The following is a 19,680-nucleotide window of genomic DNA, read 5'->3' on the forward strand; positions in this document are numbered from 1 at the left end:
GTATAAGGGTCACTGAAGTCCCCCATGAGAACCAGGGCTTGTGAATGTGTCTGCCTGGAAAGGGCCTCATGTACTCAGTGTTCCTGGTCAGGTGCCCTGTAGCAAACCCTCACTTTAATGTCCCCTGCCCTGCTTTTAATCCTTATCCATAAACCTCATGGCAGCTCTTCATCCATACCCCAATGAAGTTCCATGCACTCCAGCTCATGGCTGATGTCACACTCTTCATCTTCCCTGTTGGTCCTCCCTAAAGAGGCTGTATCCTTCCATTCCAGCACCCAGTCATAAGAATGATCCCAGTATGCCTCTACGATATCAATAGGATCATAGCTCTGCACGTATCCACATGTCTCTAACTCATCTTTTCTACCCCCATGCTGTGTGCTTTTGCATAGAGCCATATAAAGCCAGACCCTTAATGAAGCTGACTTACTGCCAAGAATTCCTTTGGGGTTTTTTCACTAGTGTTTCCCTGTTGGCTCCCATTACCTCAGGAGCCCTGGGCTCATCTCTGTAAGACTTCCTGTGTGCTGCAATGGATCCGGCACATCTCCAAGCAACAGGCTGAAGGCCCTTGCTAGTACCCTTGCTAGTACCCTAGTACCTTGCTAGTTAAGGTAATGACCTTAACCTTGGTTTGTCATCCCACAGCTTGTCACAGGGGAACCTGATACCCGCCTCCCCCTCAAGTCTAGTTTAAAGATCTGCCAATGAGCCCTGCTAGTCATAAAAGATGAAGAGAACATAAAATGCACTTTAAATGGACTAGAAACTGAGGTGACACAGGCTACATTTCTTTGACTAAAGGACAATTATCTGGCACGTTAATTCCCTATTTTTTCCTGCTGTACTGTATAATAAAGACAGGAGGACAGGAAATCTGTTCTGCTCCCTTCTTTCTTGCTCTTTTGTGGCAATTGGGGGCTCTTGTATTTTTGCATGGGAAGGCAGCTCAGAAGCTCGAAACAAAGGGCTCATTTTACTAGCTGGTTACTCGCGACTGCCTCCTTTGTGTATATTTTCCTTCTGATCAAAGTCTCCTTTGCTGCTCTGAATTAAGCAACTATATTCTTCGTAGCACAAAGCTCCTCCTGTCAAAATCCTCATTTCCTAAGATTCTCTTCCATCTGATCTGCCAGTTTAATACACACCAGGGACCTCCAATCAGCTGCACTGAACTTAAGCATAGCCCTCAGCTCTTTCCACCCTCCCTGTGCCCGGCACACTCTCCACCCTCTGCTCCCTGCTGCTTCCCTTACCCCTGTGCAGGTAGGTTTGTGCAGCCCCGAGCACCAGAAAGGCTTTGGGATCAGTGAAGCCTGAAATGCCTCTACTGCAGTGTTAGACCTTTCCTTCTGACCCACACAGCGAGGTCTCAGGGCTGTGCTGATGGTTGGGGCTTGCCTGGCTGCAGCTTCACTCCACTGCCCTCCACATCCACTGTGGCACCGGTGACCACCATGGCCATCTTCAAGGTGTTTCTAAAAGTACTCTGATAACATGAAACTGACAGTTCTCAGTTTCTTTCCTAATCAGTTTATTGATAAATTGTATGTATAAAGAACATAATTTATCATTTAACTATTTTATTTTTTTCTCATTTAGACCACAGCACAAAGCGTGAGCCATATGGTAAGGAAAATGGAGAAAGATCCTACACCTGTTTGCTGTAAACACTCATTCCAGTAGAGTTTACTATAACAAAGCAAGATAATTTATGTATTTGTGTTCCATACTGAGGACTGGATTACAGTACATCAGGTGTTTTTATTGTGTAATTCACTCGTTTTATTTACTTGATTGGTTCCATCCAGGAAAATTGCACCCAGTATCTCTAAAATAACAATAAATCAATTACATTGTAGTTATTGCAATGCTTTTAATACTACTACTGATTTTATGAAGCTAGTTTTACATTTCTACAAATGTAACTCCTAAATAATTATTTTTTTTTATTAAACTATACATTCTTAGTTGCTTTGAGCAACTAAGGTACATGTGTTATGGTAAGCATATCTACAGATATGGAAACAACATGTTTTTAACAATGTTGCAGTTAAATTGCAAAATATATTACAAGCTTTCAAAGGCAAAGTACAAGTACAGTATTAGAAGAATCTGTGAGAACAATGGCTAAAAACCTTATACAATTATAGGATTACAGATGTGAGTTTAAAAAAAATCAGATCTAATAACTAATTCTATTAATTGTCTACTATCTGAATTATCATAAGTTTAAGGAAGACATGGTCAAAAAAACCTGGCATGATATTTTGTGGGAACAGAAATCTGTATCTACCACTGACTACAAAATTACCTGTAAAGAGCGTGTGCTCTTTAATAAATGGTTTAAGAGTGTCCTCTGGTGGCATAACAGGATAATCCATCAGAACTTGCAGAGAATCACTTTCAATAACTGAATTCTAAAATCAGTTTGGTTAGTTTATGTTGTTTGGATTTGTTGGTTTTGTTTGTTTGTATATTCATTTTTTTGTTTTGGTTTTTCTATCCCTTTTGTTTTGCTTTGTTTTGTTTTTTTAAATGATGCTAAAGAAATACTTACAAAGAGTTATGAATTAGACATTTATAGTTGGAGGATTAGGTCTTTCAAGATATGGTGATCTTAAAATAAGCCTTTACATCAATTCAGGAAAATACCATACTGGAGCTCTGCAATGCACCTCTACTCACCACCCCAAAGGGCTGGGGCTGGGTGGCCCCAGTGCTGGTGGAGCAGCAGGTGAGCATTCATCCTCTTCAGAGTGCTGCCATTGCCCATCATGCCTCTGCAAGTACATAAACATGTATATTTCCCTATATATGCATTATATATGTAATATATCTACAGTGTTGTGTCTGTGATGGGTGGTGAAAACAAGATCCACTTAAGAAAGCAAGATCTGGGTCTGGCTATAATTGTGTGGCTATAATTACCCTCTCACAGGTACTGTCGATGCCTCTGCATACCAACCTAGCCTTTGCTCATATCTCTCAACCACACTTAGAAATACCAAGCATTTATTATACAGTCATGTTTGACTGATGTATCATGGATAAATGTGGCTAACCACAGATAACACATTTCCTTGTTGATATGCGCAGGGGTAGTACAAGTGCCTCTGCTGCAAATGGTGAAAAGGTCAAAAGTGAAAATTAACACCTGCATCAGTTTATGCGGCTGCTGTTTTGAATATCATAGGTAAACTATAATTGAAAAAGTTGCCTTAGCATCCTGTCCCTGAAAAAGCCTTCATGTGATACAAAAGAAGCAGTTCAGTAAGAGAAAGTTGCCCAGACGTCATCAGAGAACAAAATACCCTAGAAACCTTTCCTGGGGACAATGAAGCATAGGGGTCCTTATAACCTGTGCATGTGTACTAACACATAATGGACAGTTTTGAGCTCCAAATAATCTCTAAGTCTAAAAGCACTGTATTATGATACCTTTTCCTCACCTCATTAGTTATACAGATCAGACTTATTTTTCTTCTTTTTCTTTAGTGGGGAAGAACTGGATTCACCGATGAAGACTAAGAGAGTTCGATCTGTACTGGAAACCCTTGGTTTTACACTTCATTTTAGTAAAGAGAAAAAAATCAGAGTATTTGAGAATTACCCTTAGGAGAAGGCAGACAAGCAAAAGAATTTGGGAGAGGCACGCTTTGAAACTTATTTTAGGCTGATGATCTGAGAACCAGGATTCTGAGAACAATTACAAAAAGCGTAGCATAATCTGCGCACCTGTTCAGATACTGTTTTCAAGATCAAGTTAGTTTCCATGTTCTTGGGTGTTCTTTCTTTGCCCATATTATTTGTAAATTATTTGGGAATGCTTTTTCTTTTCTTTTTTTTTTTTTTTTTTTTCTCTACAAGAGTCTGGGTTACATGCCTTGAAGTGGCAGTTAATATTAAAACTCAGCTGCTTAACTGTTGCTTTTCTGATCTTTACCAACTGAGAAAAAGACCCAAAGGTTATATTTGAAAGGTAGAAATGCACAAAATTATTATTACTCTTATGGCCTAAATTAGAAGTAGAGAATAGGGATCAGCTGGAGAATTTAGCATCAGTATACCTGGATATATCCCTTAATATGTACGTGGAATATCAAGTCACAGTGGGCCTGTGCAAACCACTTGAAGTTCCACTCTGCTCTCATTATGACACCCCACCTGGAGTACTGTGTTTAACCCTGGAGTCCCTAACACAAGAAGGACATGGAGCTCTTGGAGGAAGTCCTGAGGAGGGCCATGAGGGTGACCAGAGGGCTGGAGCACCTCTCCTGTGAAGACAGTCTTGCTCATCTGTTTTAGTTCACCTTGGTGGCTTTAAGCTTAGTTGAAGGTTCAGATTTTTAAGGAATCTGGCTTGCCTTAAAGGTATCTGCAGTTAGTTTTGCATTGTCAGAGCAGCTTCTGAATTGTCTAATTGCTTATATTGAGTTGGAGAACTAATCTTTGGAAACACAAAGCCAGACTTAGCTGTATTTTTAATTCAGTCGCTTCACTGCTCCCTTTTTACTTGTCATTAACATTGAGATTGATTACCTTATAGTGAATTTTATTGCCTTGTTTCTTAAACCAAAAAAGTAGCAATATGAAACTGAGGGCTCAAACACTCAAGAAAGATACTTGAAAATAACTGGTGACTCATTTCAAGTGAGTACTTCAGCCTGAAGGAGACCTTACTAAAGTTCTTCACATTAAGTAAAGTCTCTGATTACAGAAGAGACCCCTGGTAAATGCTGTTGAGAATAAACCTTATCTGAGTATTATTAACACACTGAGTCACACTCACGATCATGTTATTAACATTTCCTTGTTCAACTGTATTGACATTCTGGAAGACAAATGTTGGCATTAAGTTATAAGAGAGAGAAGTAGACACCTTTTTTATGTAATCTAGGGTACCTGTATGGTTGAAGTATGTAAAAGGTTTCTTGTAAGATTAAGGTAGACACGTGTAGACAAGTGAAAGTTCTTGGACTAGATTTTCTGCTATTTTTATTGCTGCTGCTTTCACTGCATACATTAGATAATATGATGAGATGAAAAATCCACTTTTGCCATAAAGACTGCTAGTTCCTGTGTCTGCAAAAAGATGGCCTCAAAGTAGGTGATTTGGAGAATTTGATCTTAAATATTGAGGGTTTTAAAGTGTATATAGGTGAGAAAAATAAAGAAGCAAAGAAAGATCTGAAAACTCAAAAGAGAAAGACAACATGTTAGAAGTGAGAAAGTGGATTAGCAGAAAGCAAATGGGTACTCTCCTTACTAAATTGTTTACTAAATTATTTACTTACTGAATTATTTATTTACTGTAGTATTTACAGGTTTTTTGATAGTAAAATAATGCTACACCCACCTGCTGTGGAAATAAGTGGTTTGATGCTGAATTCAGGAGACAGTCCTTAAGGAAGCCTCAATCCTCCTAAAACAAATTAATGCAATGAATGTGGCTATACTCTGTTAAGTGTAGCAACAAACTCTGGGAAATATGTGGAACAGCATACCAATGAACAGAGTACAGGAAATCAGGCAAATTAGGGTAAATTTAAAAGAAATTTAGATGAAGATCCTAAAGAAAAAAGTGTTGGTGTTGGGTGAATTAATTGTTGAACATAATTAAAAAAATAAGTGTTTTGGGTGAACATTGTTTCAGTTTGAGGATGCCAATTACGATGAGAAGTCTTCAAACTCCCCTCACCAAAAAATGACGTTAGCCAACTTTTCTCCAAAGTGAAACCAGACAGTGGCAAATAAAGTGGCTGAACAAGACATGTTCCTTTCAAGATGTAAGAAACAGGCAATGGGTATAAATCATTCAGATTAAGTTTTATAAGTGATTGAAAGACTGGTGATGTGGAAGAAAAGAACATTCCTCTTGAACTTCCAGCAGAACTTGCTGTAGAACATGGATTTTCCAAAGCATTTTGATGGTCCTGAGTTGAATAATAAAATAAACCAAAACAAATATCAAATTCTGATAGCAAAAGAATTTCTAAATTACGTTTAGCTATTAATTATAGTAGTGTATATAGTTGTTGCTAATAGTGGTGTAAAGAACAAATCAGTCACTTTGATAGGATTATAATTAATTTTGTGGTAAACTGACTGAGCCTTTCTGGGATGTCTGTTTCGAATGTTCTTCTTTTCAATGTACAGGGGAATTGTCTGATTAAGTTGTTTCCTCTAGTATCATCATGTGATTGGCATCATCCTTGCCAAATTTTTGCCCATGTGCTCCCTCACAGGCAGCAGAACTCTTGACCTAGTGGATTTTGAGGCACTTTTCCCTGCCAGTTGCTCGGCCACATACTTGATAAATCACAGAATCACAGAAAGTTAGGGGTTGGAAAGGATCTATTTCAAGTTCCCTGTCAGAGCAGGGTAACCCGCAGCAGGTCACACAGGAACTCCAGGAAAGGAGACTCCACAACCGCCCTGGACAGCCTGTTCTAGTGCTCTGTCACTCTCACAGTGAAAATTTTTTCCTTATATTTATATGCCAATGCTCCAGTTTATAACCACTGCCCCTTGTTCTATTGTTAGTCACCCCTGAGAAAAACTTGACTTCATCCTCCTGGCACTCGTATAAACACTGATGAGGTCACCCCTCGTTCTCCTCCAGTCTGAGACCCAGACCCTCAGTCTTTCCTCATGAGACAGGTCTTCCACTTTTTTAGTCATCTCAATGGCTCTGCTTTGGGCTCTTTCTAGCAGTTCCCAGTGCCTGGAGGCAGCATCAAGAATGAGTTGTTCCATCACCTTTCCAGGGATGGAGGAGAGGCTGAGTGGTCTGTAGTTACCTGGGTCTTCTTTCTTGCCTTTCTTGGAGATTGGAGTGACATTTGCTTTCCTCTAGTTCTGAGGCACCTCTCCTGTTCCCAGTGACTTACCAAAGATATGGAGAGCGGCCAAGCAATGACATCCGCCAGTTTCCTCAGCACCCATGGGTGCATCCCATCAGAACCCATGGATTTATGGATGTCCAAACTCATTAACTGATCCTTAACCCAGCCCTCATCAACCAAGGCAAACTCATCCTTTACCCTGACTTCCTCAGCAGCCTTAGGGGTCTGATGCTCCTGAGGACATCCTCCAGCAGTATCCAGAGAGGCAAAGAAGGTGTTCAGCAATTCAGCCTTCTTTGTGTCCTCTGTCATCAGGGCACCCACCTAATTCTGCAGAGGGCCTACACTGCCTCTAGTGTTAGTTTTATCTGCTGTGTATTTGAAGAAGGCGTTCTTGTTGTCCTTAACCTTGCTTGCAAGGTTTAATTCCAAGGAGGCTTCAGCTTTCCCAGTTGCCTCTCTGCATTCTTGGACAACAGTCTTATTCCTCCCAAGTGGCCAACCCTTCCTTCCACAACCTATAGGTTCTTTTCTTCCATTTGAAGAAAGTTCCCTGCAAGTTCCTTGCAGTTCCCTGTTGAAACACCCTGGTCTCCTGGTTCCCTTTCTTGATTTCCTTCCCATTGGGTTGCATCAGTCTTGAGCAAGAAGAAGTGGTCTGTGAATATTAATCAACCATCCCGGGCTGCCCTACCTTCCATAGGTATCCCATAGGATTTCCCCCAGCAATAGTTTAAAGAGGGTAAAGCTGGCCTTTCTGAAGTGCAGGGTTCTGATTCTACTTGGAATCCTGTTTTTACCATGTAAGATCCTGAACTCCACCCGCACCCAAGGTTGCCCTCAACCTTCACTGCTTCAACTGGAGATTCATCCAGCTTGCTGCACAAGCTATCTGAATGAAATATGGTTCCCCTATAATCACAGGTGCTTTAGACTCAACATGTTAAAGAGAATTTAATTTTTTTTAAGTTTACTAGTCATTCAGTTTTTGTTGGAAATGCATTCCTTCTGCAAAACAGAAAAAAATAAACAAACCCCTCCTGAACATATTTCTATTTCAGCTCTTTAAATAGTCTTACTTGATATCATAGCCACTGTAAATTTGGGACTTTAAAAAATTCTCTTTTATTCTCCTTGAAAAAAAATGTCTTATGAATTAATTTAATATTTTCAGTAAGTTAAAATTAAGGTAATTTCATTACAGAAAATTCTTGCGTGCTTATCTCTTGTAAGTAATTTCCTCTCAAGGTTCTCTCTCCCTATTATAATTTTGTTTTTAAGTTCACCTTGACATAGTAGCTGTAGATTTGTTCCAGGTACTTTAAGTACTCCTACATTTAGTACCCAGCTAAATGTATACATGAGTGTAAACCAAGAATGGGGAAAAAAATGCTTTTATTTTTAGAAAAGAACACATAAACATGTGTCATCTCAGTAGTTCTGATCCACATAATAGGTTTGTCAGATGTTACTTGAACAAATTTTCTGTAATCAAAGTGTCCCTTCTTGTCTGCTTCAGCTGAGCTTTTGACCACCTGGGCTCACATGCACATGTAGATGGGGAAATTGCAGGTTTGTGATCAGTGGCATCTGGATTCAGATCTTTGTCACACATTTTTGTTCATGACTGGGCTAAGTCACTGAATTCAAGTTTCCTCAGTTTGTACAGTTTTTCAGAATCTTTCACCCCCAGGAAAGATTATTGCACAGAAATAAAAACAGTATTGAAGATTGTTCAGATTGATTGCTCAGAGTGAATGTTTTTGTTTCATTGTTCTCATGAATTTAAGTAAAAATATAATCATATAAAAGCAGCAGCAAACTTTTTTCCAGAGGCTGAAAAGGAACAATTTAGAAACAAAGCAAGGAAAACAAATGCCCATTGAATGACCTGAATGGTTAACAGGGAGGTGGCTTCTAAAAAAAGAAGAAACTCAAGGCTGTGACTAAGGAAGCAAACAAAACTATAGGTCACCTGCTGTAGGTAGCTCTGTAATGGCTTATGTCACATTCTCACAGTGAATTCCTGATCAAATATTTACACCTTGGCCAAACAAATGTCGGGTGTTGCATTTCAGTGGTGCTGAACAAATGTTCTAGCAACCAAGCGTGCTGTTCTTTGGGAGAGGCTGCTGCAGCACCGGCTCGCAAAGGCCCTCTGTGAGTCCCAGGTGTGCACTTGGAGGAAGCCAGCAGGACTCTGTGCAGGATCTTTGCACTGTGTCAGAGGTTGTGGTGTACTGAGGTAAACCAAAGTCATCAGGCAGGCATGGAGAAACCCAAGTCAGAGTCTGAAATTATTCCCTTGGTGCTTTGGTATTATTTCGTGTTATGAAGAGCCAAAGCTTCAAAACACAGTGAGGATTTTATGGTCGTACATGGTCAGTTAAATAAGAAATAGGCCAGCCTCTGTGTAGTGAGGATAGGTATGTAGTGCTTCCAAAGGCAACATATGTATTAATTTTCCAAGATTGATTAAGGCATACTATTACAATTGACAGTAGATATATCTGTACATAGAATTCTATGCTAGCAGCATTCTGCTACTAATAATACACAAGGTCTGCAAATATAAAGGTATTGCTGATCTTTGCTAGTCTGCTAGGAAGCCTCTGACAAAACAGAAGGTTTTTTTCGGAGATGAACCTCCTTTTGTTTAAGGGTTAGTCTGTCTTTCAGACTGTTTTTTCAGACCAACATAATGTTGTTTGTCTCATGACCTTGATACAATTATATACTTCATATGTGTATTTTTAGAAATTCCATGAATTCTTGTACTATTGTGTTCAATGGCTGTAGTTACTTTTCACTTTAACGGTTCCAGTTTCTTAACTGGTATAATTAAGATTAGGGAAATATGAGGGTGAAACCAATCCAAGTGCAGCTGCCTGCTAGTGCCAAGATGGTATTGACTGAAAGATTCATAGTAGTATAAACAGTGATCTTAAGATAACTCTCCTCCACTTGCTGGAACAGAAGGAGAGCTATTATTCGCAATACATCAAGATATGAAGATTCTGAGCTTCTCCTGTAGGTTATTTCATCCATTAGAGTTACTAGCATGTATTTTATATTTAAGAATATCTTACTTTTAAAGATAGAGAAAAAATAGAGATCTGTATTAGCTTTTCATAAGTATTCCATAAGCAGACCAGCTCATCAGGCTCAGTTAAAATAACAAAATCATTTAGCTCCACTGTAGTGGAGTGCAAATAGATGCTTTCTGTTCACCAATAAAAATCTCTCAGAAATTTGTGCAAAATCATGTCACAAAGATGTCACACATATCTTTGTTACTTACATTTTACGTCCCTGTAATTCAAGTCTAGTTCTTTTTCTAATACTTAAGTCATGCTCTTGATTTCTGAACCAGTTATTTAAATAAAAATTTTTATTAGCTTGTAGCAATGGTGAATTAAATTTTCAAGAATGGTTGTCAGGCACAGGTCTGGTACTGAGCATGAGGCAATCCCATGTAATCAGGCAGTTTTCTTTAGGAAGTGGTGTTAATCTAAGAAAAAGCATTATGTTTGTTTAAATCAGCACGCTTGCTTAGGTCACCTATATTGTTCTTTGTCTCCTTTATGAGGAAGCAGCTGAAAATGGGTCTTAACCAAAGCTACAAGTTTTTTTTTTACACAAAAGCTTTCTAAATACAACCGTAGAGAGAACTGTATATATTTATATGTACACATGTGTATGTATGTAGCTACTACAGAGCTGTTGATTTTAAAAGAAACAAATCTTTGACTTCAAAGCTTTGGAAAACTAAGATATTTTTAATATATACAATATTTATGTGTAGGAGGCTGTGTGTTATCCAAGTTTATTTAGCCACAGTTAATTAAATCTTTCACTAGATGCTAGTATGTCTACCACAGCAAATTGTACATATTGCAATCATAGAAAGAACAATCCATATTTTTCTGTCTATAACGAGATCTTCCTCATTAATATTATACTTCTAAAATACGTAATTATTGTTCCATTTGCTTCTTGCATTTTGAGATGCTCTGGGTCTGGTGTTGGAGTACCAGCAGTTTCTGTAGACAAGAATGCAGCCTTGGAGAGTTCACCATCAACTCCAAAGAAAACCTTAGCTTATAATATAGTATATATGACTAAGTCATTTGTATGTACAGTCTGAACTGATGTACACTGGATATAAAAAGGAAGAAAAGATTAAATCAGTGTATTGAAATGTCTGGGTTTGCTTTGTCAAATCACTTAGCACAGAATCTGGTTTGTACTTTCTTCTTTTTGCAACTGCAATTTAAGTTAAATTAAGCATTATGATTTTGGTGTCAAATCCCATAGTGTCTTTTGGCACATGGAAAAAGCAGCTGAGGTGATTAACTTACTAAGATAGCACATGCACATGTTGCAAGAAATAGCAGATTCTAGAAATTTTGGGAATTAAGTTTGTAATTGCTGTTGTGATCATAGCTATTTATACAGCAGCTGCTGTGCACGTAGTACCTTTGGGCAAGTAAGCAAGCAAAGTATTTTAGTGTTGTTTTAGATTAACCTTAATAGTACTCGAAACAAAGAACAGTGAATAAATGGGAGTAGCTGATAATTGGATCATAATATATTTTTCTGACATTATGAAATCCTGACCTGTAGCTGTTTCAATAAGGGAAAATGGAGGACTTGTAAATGGCTGCAATCAGGTGTTTAAACAGTGCACTGAGACATTGCCCAGTAGTAGAACAAGCTGTAGAACACTTTTGAATTAAAATACTCTTAGGCTGCTGTACATCAAAAATCTATGCAGTAATGAGGATATGAAAGCCATATGAAATACCATAATGTCTGCATTTATATTATTATTGTCATGTGTTTCTTCAGTTTGGATGCAGAATGTAGATTGGTATACATTAGCAGAGCAGTCCTACCAGCTGAAGCCATTGAATGTTGGAAGATTGAAGTAACTTCTTTAAAATAATTTTGGCAACTGTTAGGGAATTTTTATTGTACAAGTCCAAAAAAAAAAAAAAAGTGATGAGAATACACTGGGCAGAGTCCCACCACAATACATGGTTCCTCATGGAGTCTGCTCAAGTGTGTCATAAGAAGATTTCTCATATAGACTTGGAACTATTCCAGTCTCTCGAGCAGTTCCACGGGGACCTCAGCCTAGCCTGCTTCCTTTCCCCAGATGAGCTCTGCTGCCCAAAGGTGGCCACTGAACTTGGGCCCCAGAACACTCACATGATGATCTACAGGACAATGCTGAATCTGTGTCTTATCTCATCACCAAGGGAAACTTCACTTCCTTGTAAGGAGTTGTTCCTTCATAAACATTGCTGCTTCAAGGCAGTTTTACAACTTTTGCAGTTGGGCCTCCTTGCCTTCCATGCTAGATCATTCCTCTGAAACAAGTTGCAACAATTGCCACTTCTGAGTAATCACACTTAGAATTTTCCTTCCACAAATAAATATGACTTCTTGGCATCCTAGATCCAATTTCTTCTGCATCCTCATATGCCCTGAGCCTAGAAAAATGCAATTATTTAATCCTTCATTTATCCTTTTTTTTTCTTTTTTTTTTTTCTTTCTTTCTTTTTCTCTGCATTGTATACATCTCCTGATACTCAGCAGCTAATTAGCTAATTCAAGGCTATTTCAGGTATTTATAGAGAAGACTTCCTTCTGTTGAATCATCAGACTAAGTGACAACAGGGAAGAAGGAGATTTAACTAGGGTGGCTTTTATTCATGTCTTGCCACACCTACTGCTTTGGGCAAGGGCTTTGTGAAAGTTTGGTCTGCACTGTTTCCTTATGAGGTTGCCATGGGCACTGTTATACAATGTCCTGCAAACACAGACAAGGGCTGAACTTTCCAGGGGACCTTATTTTTGGAGACAGTTTCAGTTACTTGGCCAATGTTAACTATTTAAGGTTAATTACAAGTCTTTTGGTTACTTTATTTGGATATATGCTAGAAGTAATTCAGGTTCCTTGCTGCTCAGATTTTGCCTTGGTGATGTCCTGTGCATTTGTCCTAAGCTGCAGTCTGTCGGGGTTGTGTGCTTTCACTCAGTGGGTAGCATGAAGTAAAGGGTCACAGATGGAAAGAATGAAGGTAAAATCTTGGGAGTTAAGATCCTTTCAAGACTGAGATTAAGAAAACATTTCTTAAGCCATGAAAGGCTCTGCTTAGGTGAAAACCTTTCACAGATCAGGATCATGATGGAGGGCAATTCAGGATATGAACTTGTAATTTTGAATCCATTCTCAAGCTCAACCTGAGGTGTGCTTTAGATCTTGAGTTTACTTGAAAGGTTTTATTATGCTCTTACATTAGCCCAGATACACAGAGGTTTGTTAAATAGGCTCAAGCAGTGCAGAACTAATTAGCTGACATCAAAGACATTGCTTAGTTGGAAATGGATGAAGTTTAAACGAACTACCTGAGCAACATGGTCATTTTTTGGGAAGCAAGCAGAGCATGACTGAGGCTGAGCAGCTCTTTAGTTAAGGTCTGACATATATCCTAGAGGAAATAGCTAAGGTACCTTCAGTTTTTAGTAAGCAATGTCTAAACATTTTCGTAAAATTTAAAAACTAATAAAGAAATTTACTAAACATCAGAAAGTATTTCCTTTTATGCAGCTAAAACTTAGGAGTAACACTTTTAAGAAAGTGATAATATAAAACTGGACGAGCAATTTTTTGAGTGTCTGGACATTCTGTTCCAAAAGAAACAAAGCTTTGTGAACACCTGACATAGAAAAACAAAAATTGTATCAGTGATGGTACTGCCTTTACATATATTCTCCTAAGAGAAAAAAATCTGAAAATTTTACTTTTAAAACTTGCTGTAGGACATGATTATTTTGAAGAATAATCAGCATTCAGCAGAAATACATTTTTTAAATCCTTAAAATATTATTGTAAGAGCCTTAAACTTCCCTATTTTAAAACCGTTTTGAAAAACAAGTTTAAAATGTACATATAGAATGTACAGAATTACAGAAATCTTAACCTCTCAATATACTGAAATGATACCTTTTATTTGGTGTACACTATGTAGTATTGTCCTGTAACTAGTAGTTTAGGAGCTAGAGTCAGTATGGCCACATCACCATTGCTCTATCCTGTTGGGTTTCTTTTTTTCACAGAGACACAGAATAGCTGAGGTAGGAGGTAACTCTGAAAAGGCTAGTCCAATGTCCCAGCTCAAAGTGAGTCAGATAGACTGGTTCTGTCTTCTTTACACCCCCTGATTACCCTGAGGTAATTTTCCCTGAACCTTTTCTTGTCCCATCTTTCTCAGCCTTTCCTTCTGTGACAGATGCTCAAGTCCCTTAATTGTGGCACATCAGACTCCTCCACAGCTGCTTGCTAGATTCACTCTGTATGGCCATGTCTCTCTTGGGCTCTTTCAACCCACCTCTCCATGTGTGTCTCACCAGTCCCTCAGAGAGGAAGGATCACCTACCTCAGTCTGCTGGTGGCATTTCTCCTAATGCAACCAAGGCAGCTCTCGGCCTGCTGGTGAGCTGCAGGCTCATCTTCAACTTATCTACAGGACCTCAGGTCTTTTTATGCCAAGCTGGCAGGCTCCCAGGCTACTCTGGTGCATGTGGCTATCCCTCCCCAGACTAAGAAATCTGCCATTCCGTTTGCTGAGCTGCACAAGATTCCTATTTGCTCATTTCTCCATGCTGCTGAGGTCCCTTTGGATGGCAGGACAGACATCTGGTGTGTGAGCCCCAACTCATAGTTTTGTATCATCAGCAAACATGCTAAGGTTTACTCCACCAGTGACTATTCAACAAGTGATCTTTGTGCCACTGCTTCAACAACCTCTGAGACAGGTATTTTAACCCATTATATTCTACCAATCGTAAATCTTCCATGCTTCAGATTTCCCCCCTGGTTTCAGGGGACTGATTTGTCTGGAAACAAATCCTACCAGTAAAGACTCAGGTGAAGAAGGCATTGAGCACCAGAGACTTTTCCTTGTCCACTGTCACCAGATTCCCCATGTCATTCAGCAGCATGCCAGTACTTTTTCACATACTTACGTAATTCCTTTTTGCCCTTTGCATCCTTCACAACATTCAGCTCTAGGTAGGTTTTGGCTTACTTAACCCCATCTCTGTGTGCTTAGAAAGTGTTTCTCTGTTCCTGCTGAGCTAGTTGGCCCTATGTTCAGCTCTTGAAAATTTTCTTTTTATGTCTGAATTTGGCCACAAGTATTTTATTTATCTGTGCAGGCCTCCTGCAGCTTTTACTTATTTCCTGCTTGTTGCGATAGACCATTTTATAATTTTGAGACTGTGAGCCTAGAAAGCAAACCACCTTTCCTTGACTCCTCTCTCTCCAGAGCTGTATCCCATAGGATTCTTCTAAGCAGGTCCCTAAGAGGCCAAAGAGAGATTTCCTTAAGTCTAGCATAATGATCCTGCTTTTTGCTTTGTTTTGTCCTCTTGGGATGCTGAACTCCAGCATCTCCTGGTCGCTGCAGCCAAGACTGCCCTTGACCTGTACATCTTTTATCAGTCCTTCCTTGTTTGTAGGTGAAGCCCAGCAGTGTATCTTCACTCATTGGTTTAGAGGGTTGCAGTTAGTACAGTCTAGAAACTTCGTGGCTGCTTGTGCACTGATCTGGCATGGTTGGTTGAAATGCACCTTGAGAATCAGGACCTGTGAATGTGAGTCTTCTGCCAGATGCCTGAAGAACAGGCAACTCTTATAGGTTTTATCTTTTTTCATTTTTTTAACTTATTTGATTTATGGGTGCTAACAATATTTACATATGCTAATACAATGTGGTTTGGTGCTTTTTTATTGCTACCTGGCATTTTTCTCTAACTTTCCCTCCCAGGAGCTTATTATGTTTCATTTGCTGTGATTATATTTTCCCTATGATTTGGTTGTGGTTTTCTTACTTCTGGTATTTACATACCTAAATTTCCTTAACTTCTAATGGAAAAACATTAACATAGTTATGGCAAATGAACTGTAAATTTATGCTGTACTCCCTGAAGACCCCCAGAGGCTCAGTTTTGGTTCCAAAACTCTGCTGTTTTTGGTGTCTTCAGTATGCTATTCTGCATGGCAGCAGAAATGGGAGTATGTTGGCATTAAAATTGTAGTGTTAGGAGTTAAGTTTTACTGTGTCACTCTACAATAAAAGCACAACCTGAAGGCATTTGCCCTGCAATTTTTCATTTATGACAGATTTTTCATCTCAAGTTAAAAGAAGAAGAAAGGAATAAATGGAAATCAAGAGATTTTTTGTCTTGGTTCAGGCCTATAGAAGAGCAGCAAAGGGCAATGATTCAGTAGTTTGCTGGTTTTCCCTTGATAATTGTAGATTATTTCATTATTTCCTCATTTGCTTGCTGAACTGGCAAGTTGGTGAGAACTTCCCTTGACTTCGGTCATTTTCTCTCAGGTGGAACAAGTGACCCTCATGTCCATGTACATCTGAGCCTGAGCTTCCTGTGCCATCTTTCCTGTGCAGGTTAATCAGAGCATGTTGCTTGCCAATGTTTTGCTTGTGCATCAAAAAGTACGTGGAAAAAACCAAGATATAATTCAGAGTACTTCAAATTAAGCAGTAATGATCTGCCTCTATTATAACTAAAACTGGGATCTGACCACCTGTGGTACCATTATCTGGTCTACCCCTATTCCTTTTCCTACAACATTTTCTCAGCAATTCTGGTTGTTTTCTGCCATACAATCCATGGTTGGAAGTCTTTGATTTGATGTTTTTAAGAGAGTTATATCTAGCGAATGTTCATAGTGACCTGGAAATCTCTTGTAGAAGTAAAGATTTTTTAAAAATACAGAACAGAAATATATGTTAAATTTATTTTTTTTCATCCTCAACAGACAGTAAAACCCATTGGTGTCCTCAGAAGCTGCTCTTGTGTTTCTGTTTACACCAGATTATGGCACTTTTAAGGTAATGTCTATACTTTGGTTTGGATGAGTTTCTGAAACTTTTGGGTATGACAGTAGCAGTATTATGTCTGGTTTGAATAAATTATTTGACTTTTCATAGGGAAAGGTAAACATAATAATAAATATAATAAATATAGAGTCAAAAAATGTTCTTTTGGCAATAATATTTTATAAAGGTTATTTCCATATGGCACTGTGTTCTGTGGAGGAATGTTTATTTTCAAATGATAATACCATACCAAGTAGAAATACAATTTTAAAGAATCTTTTGCTAGTTGGAGACATACAGGAAATGTATGTGGCTGTTTATTTGTGGGCACTGGTCTTTGCTTCTGAAGTAATCAGTTTCATTCTTATTGTATTCTAATGATAGATTCATTAGTGGGAAAACACGCTATGAGCATATGTTATGAATCCAAATCGTTTTTAATAGTTTTAAAATAAATTATTTACAACCTGTTAGGCCATCCAAACAATGGAACTGAAATGTGTGTTTGTATCTCTCTGTGTATCATGGTAACAAGTTTCCTTTTGCAAGAAGGCACATTCAGATTGCAGATACCATTACTTCAGTGATGAGTGTCTGATTACCCTTGGTTGTTCACTCTTTACCTTTGCCATGATGAAAAAAGCAGCTTACTGATAAGAAGCTAGTTTTCTGATCATTGCAAAGAATTTCTTAAGGTAATGAAAGCTTTTGTGAGACAAAATTCTTTTTTTCCAGAAATGTATTATAGCTATGCACTGAAAACAGAAGTAATGAAGCTCCAGTTTTGTCAAGATCATGTGAGCAAATATAAGGACTTGTATTACACGTTTGTTCTGTTAACTTCTCCTGCTTCACGTCTAAATATTTTACTAATATATGATGCAGATTAAATTAGATGGTCAAAAATTACCTGTTAATATATAAACACTTCCTAATTAAATTTTGATTTTGTCAGTAACTACACTTCCTGATTTGTGTAGGCCTAAAAAGTAAAGTTACCACAGTCCTTCAAATAAATATGTGAAGATCAACATATGTTTTTAAAAAAATAGTTTCCAAAACTTTGAGGAGCTGCGTCAAGATTATTACTAGCTTTTCTCAGCAATAAAAAGATGAAAGAAGGATCCTGTTGGTCTATAAAAGCTCTTTCACTAAGCTGAAAAAAAAGTGACATTTGCTTGTATCATGGGTTAAGCTTTTAGAGAAAAATGCAGATGTTGATTAACTAAATTTGCAGCACTTCTGTCAAGGTACATAATTCTTATCTTGGTTTTACAGCTGAGATGAGGAACAATTAACTTGGATACATGAGACTAACCATTAGGATGATTTTTTTTTCTCTTACTTGCACTTTTTATATAGCAAACTAATGCAGAGTGCTCCTGAGGAGATTATGTTTGAAATAATTAATGATAACACAGCAATTATAATGTTATATAAAACCTATCTTGTCATTTGAAGAACATTGAAAAAGCCAGAGTCAGGAGTGGAACAGATAAATCTTTTTCACTAATGCAAAGGAAAGTGCACTGAAGAACCTGTAATAAATCCTTGAAGAGTAGTTTAAAAAAACCCATTATCCCTCCAGACAAAGCAGCCAGTGTAAGTGCAATTAACTTTTTAACAGATGCATAGCTACATAATCTGCCAGTATGCTCAGAATGTCCTAAAAATAAGTCTGTGTAAATCTGTGTAAGACATTGTTACTACAGTAACAGGCTCTAAGTTCCATTTTGCCTAAGTTCTTTATTCATGTCTGTGAACTCTTTTAAATGGCAACGTTATTTGCATGTTGTATTGCTTTGGTTTCACTGTATATCATGTATTTGTAATTGATTATACTTGCAAAATGGGACAAGATTAATGTCTCTTTTAAACTTGTACATTCAGCTTTACAAATCTGATTAAGAAATAATTGCCTACATTGCTTTCTCCTGATCTGCTTAGACATGTGTTGAAGAAGACACATCTCTACTGAAGGTCCAATGCTGTGAAAAGCTTGCAATACAACTAGAAAAATAAAAATCCCCATATCCTGGAGATAAAGGTGGTATGATAAATAGTAGTCAAAGTCCTACTTTATGCTTTGTTTTACTAGAATGATTCCATTTCATAGTGACGTAGAGTTTACACAGTTTCTGTTTGACATTGCTGATTACTCGCTATTTATTTTAGAACTTTTTTTTTTCCTGCAGAATGGCATATACTGACATATTTAATACATATTCACTTTCTAAATTAGGACAATAATGACACTTTTGTCCTTTTTTTCCGTGTTTTGTGCTTTGCGGGTTTTTTTTTTTTTCTTCCCCAATTTATATTATTGGCAATTGGGATTACAAATCTAGGGTGTTTAAATGAAATCAATGCAAAAGGAGGTCATCCATTTATATATCACATTGCGCTGTGGAAGAAGTCCTTAAACTTGAGCGAGGTGATGGTCTCTGGAATGACTAATGCACGCTGTTACAGGCAGGAAGATACAGCCAACCTCCCTCACCATGACAAAGCCCAGTGTATCCTCAGGGAAGGCTCAGATTGGGTGGTACATAGGTGTATCTGCATTACCATCCTGTACGGTGCAACAAAGAGAGGATGGGCAGTTTGACATGAAGTGTTATGACTCTAGGATTACATGTGTGTGTCTCGCATCTACCAGCAGCAGAGTTCATATAATTTCTCAGTCCTAGGCAAACACTGTACATCTCTACCCAACAGATGGTCAAAGATAGATTGGTATGCAGAGAATAATGCTTTTATTAACAGAATGCTGGACATGGACTGAACTGCAGGAGACATTGCATCCACCTTGTGAGTTACATGCGTCAGTTGATGTCCTTGTGCATGATGTCAGCCTTGGTTTCACCACTCTGGACACACCTGTGGTGCACTTGAGTGCATACAGCATAACT

The sequence above is a fragment of the Calypte anna genome, chromosome Z, assembly GCF_003957555.1.
Source record: "Calypte anna isolate BGI_N300 chromosome Z, bCalAnn1_v1.p, whole genome shotgun sequence".
Lineage (NCBI taxonomy): Eukaryota > Metazoa > Chordata > Aves > Apodiformes > Trochilidae > Calypte > Calypte anna.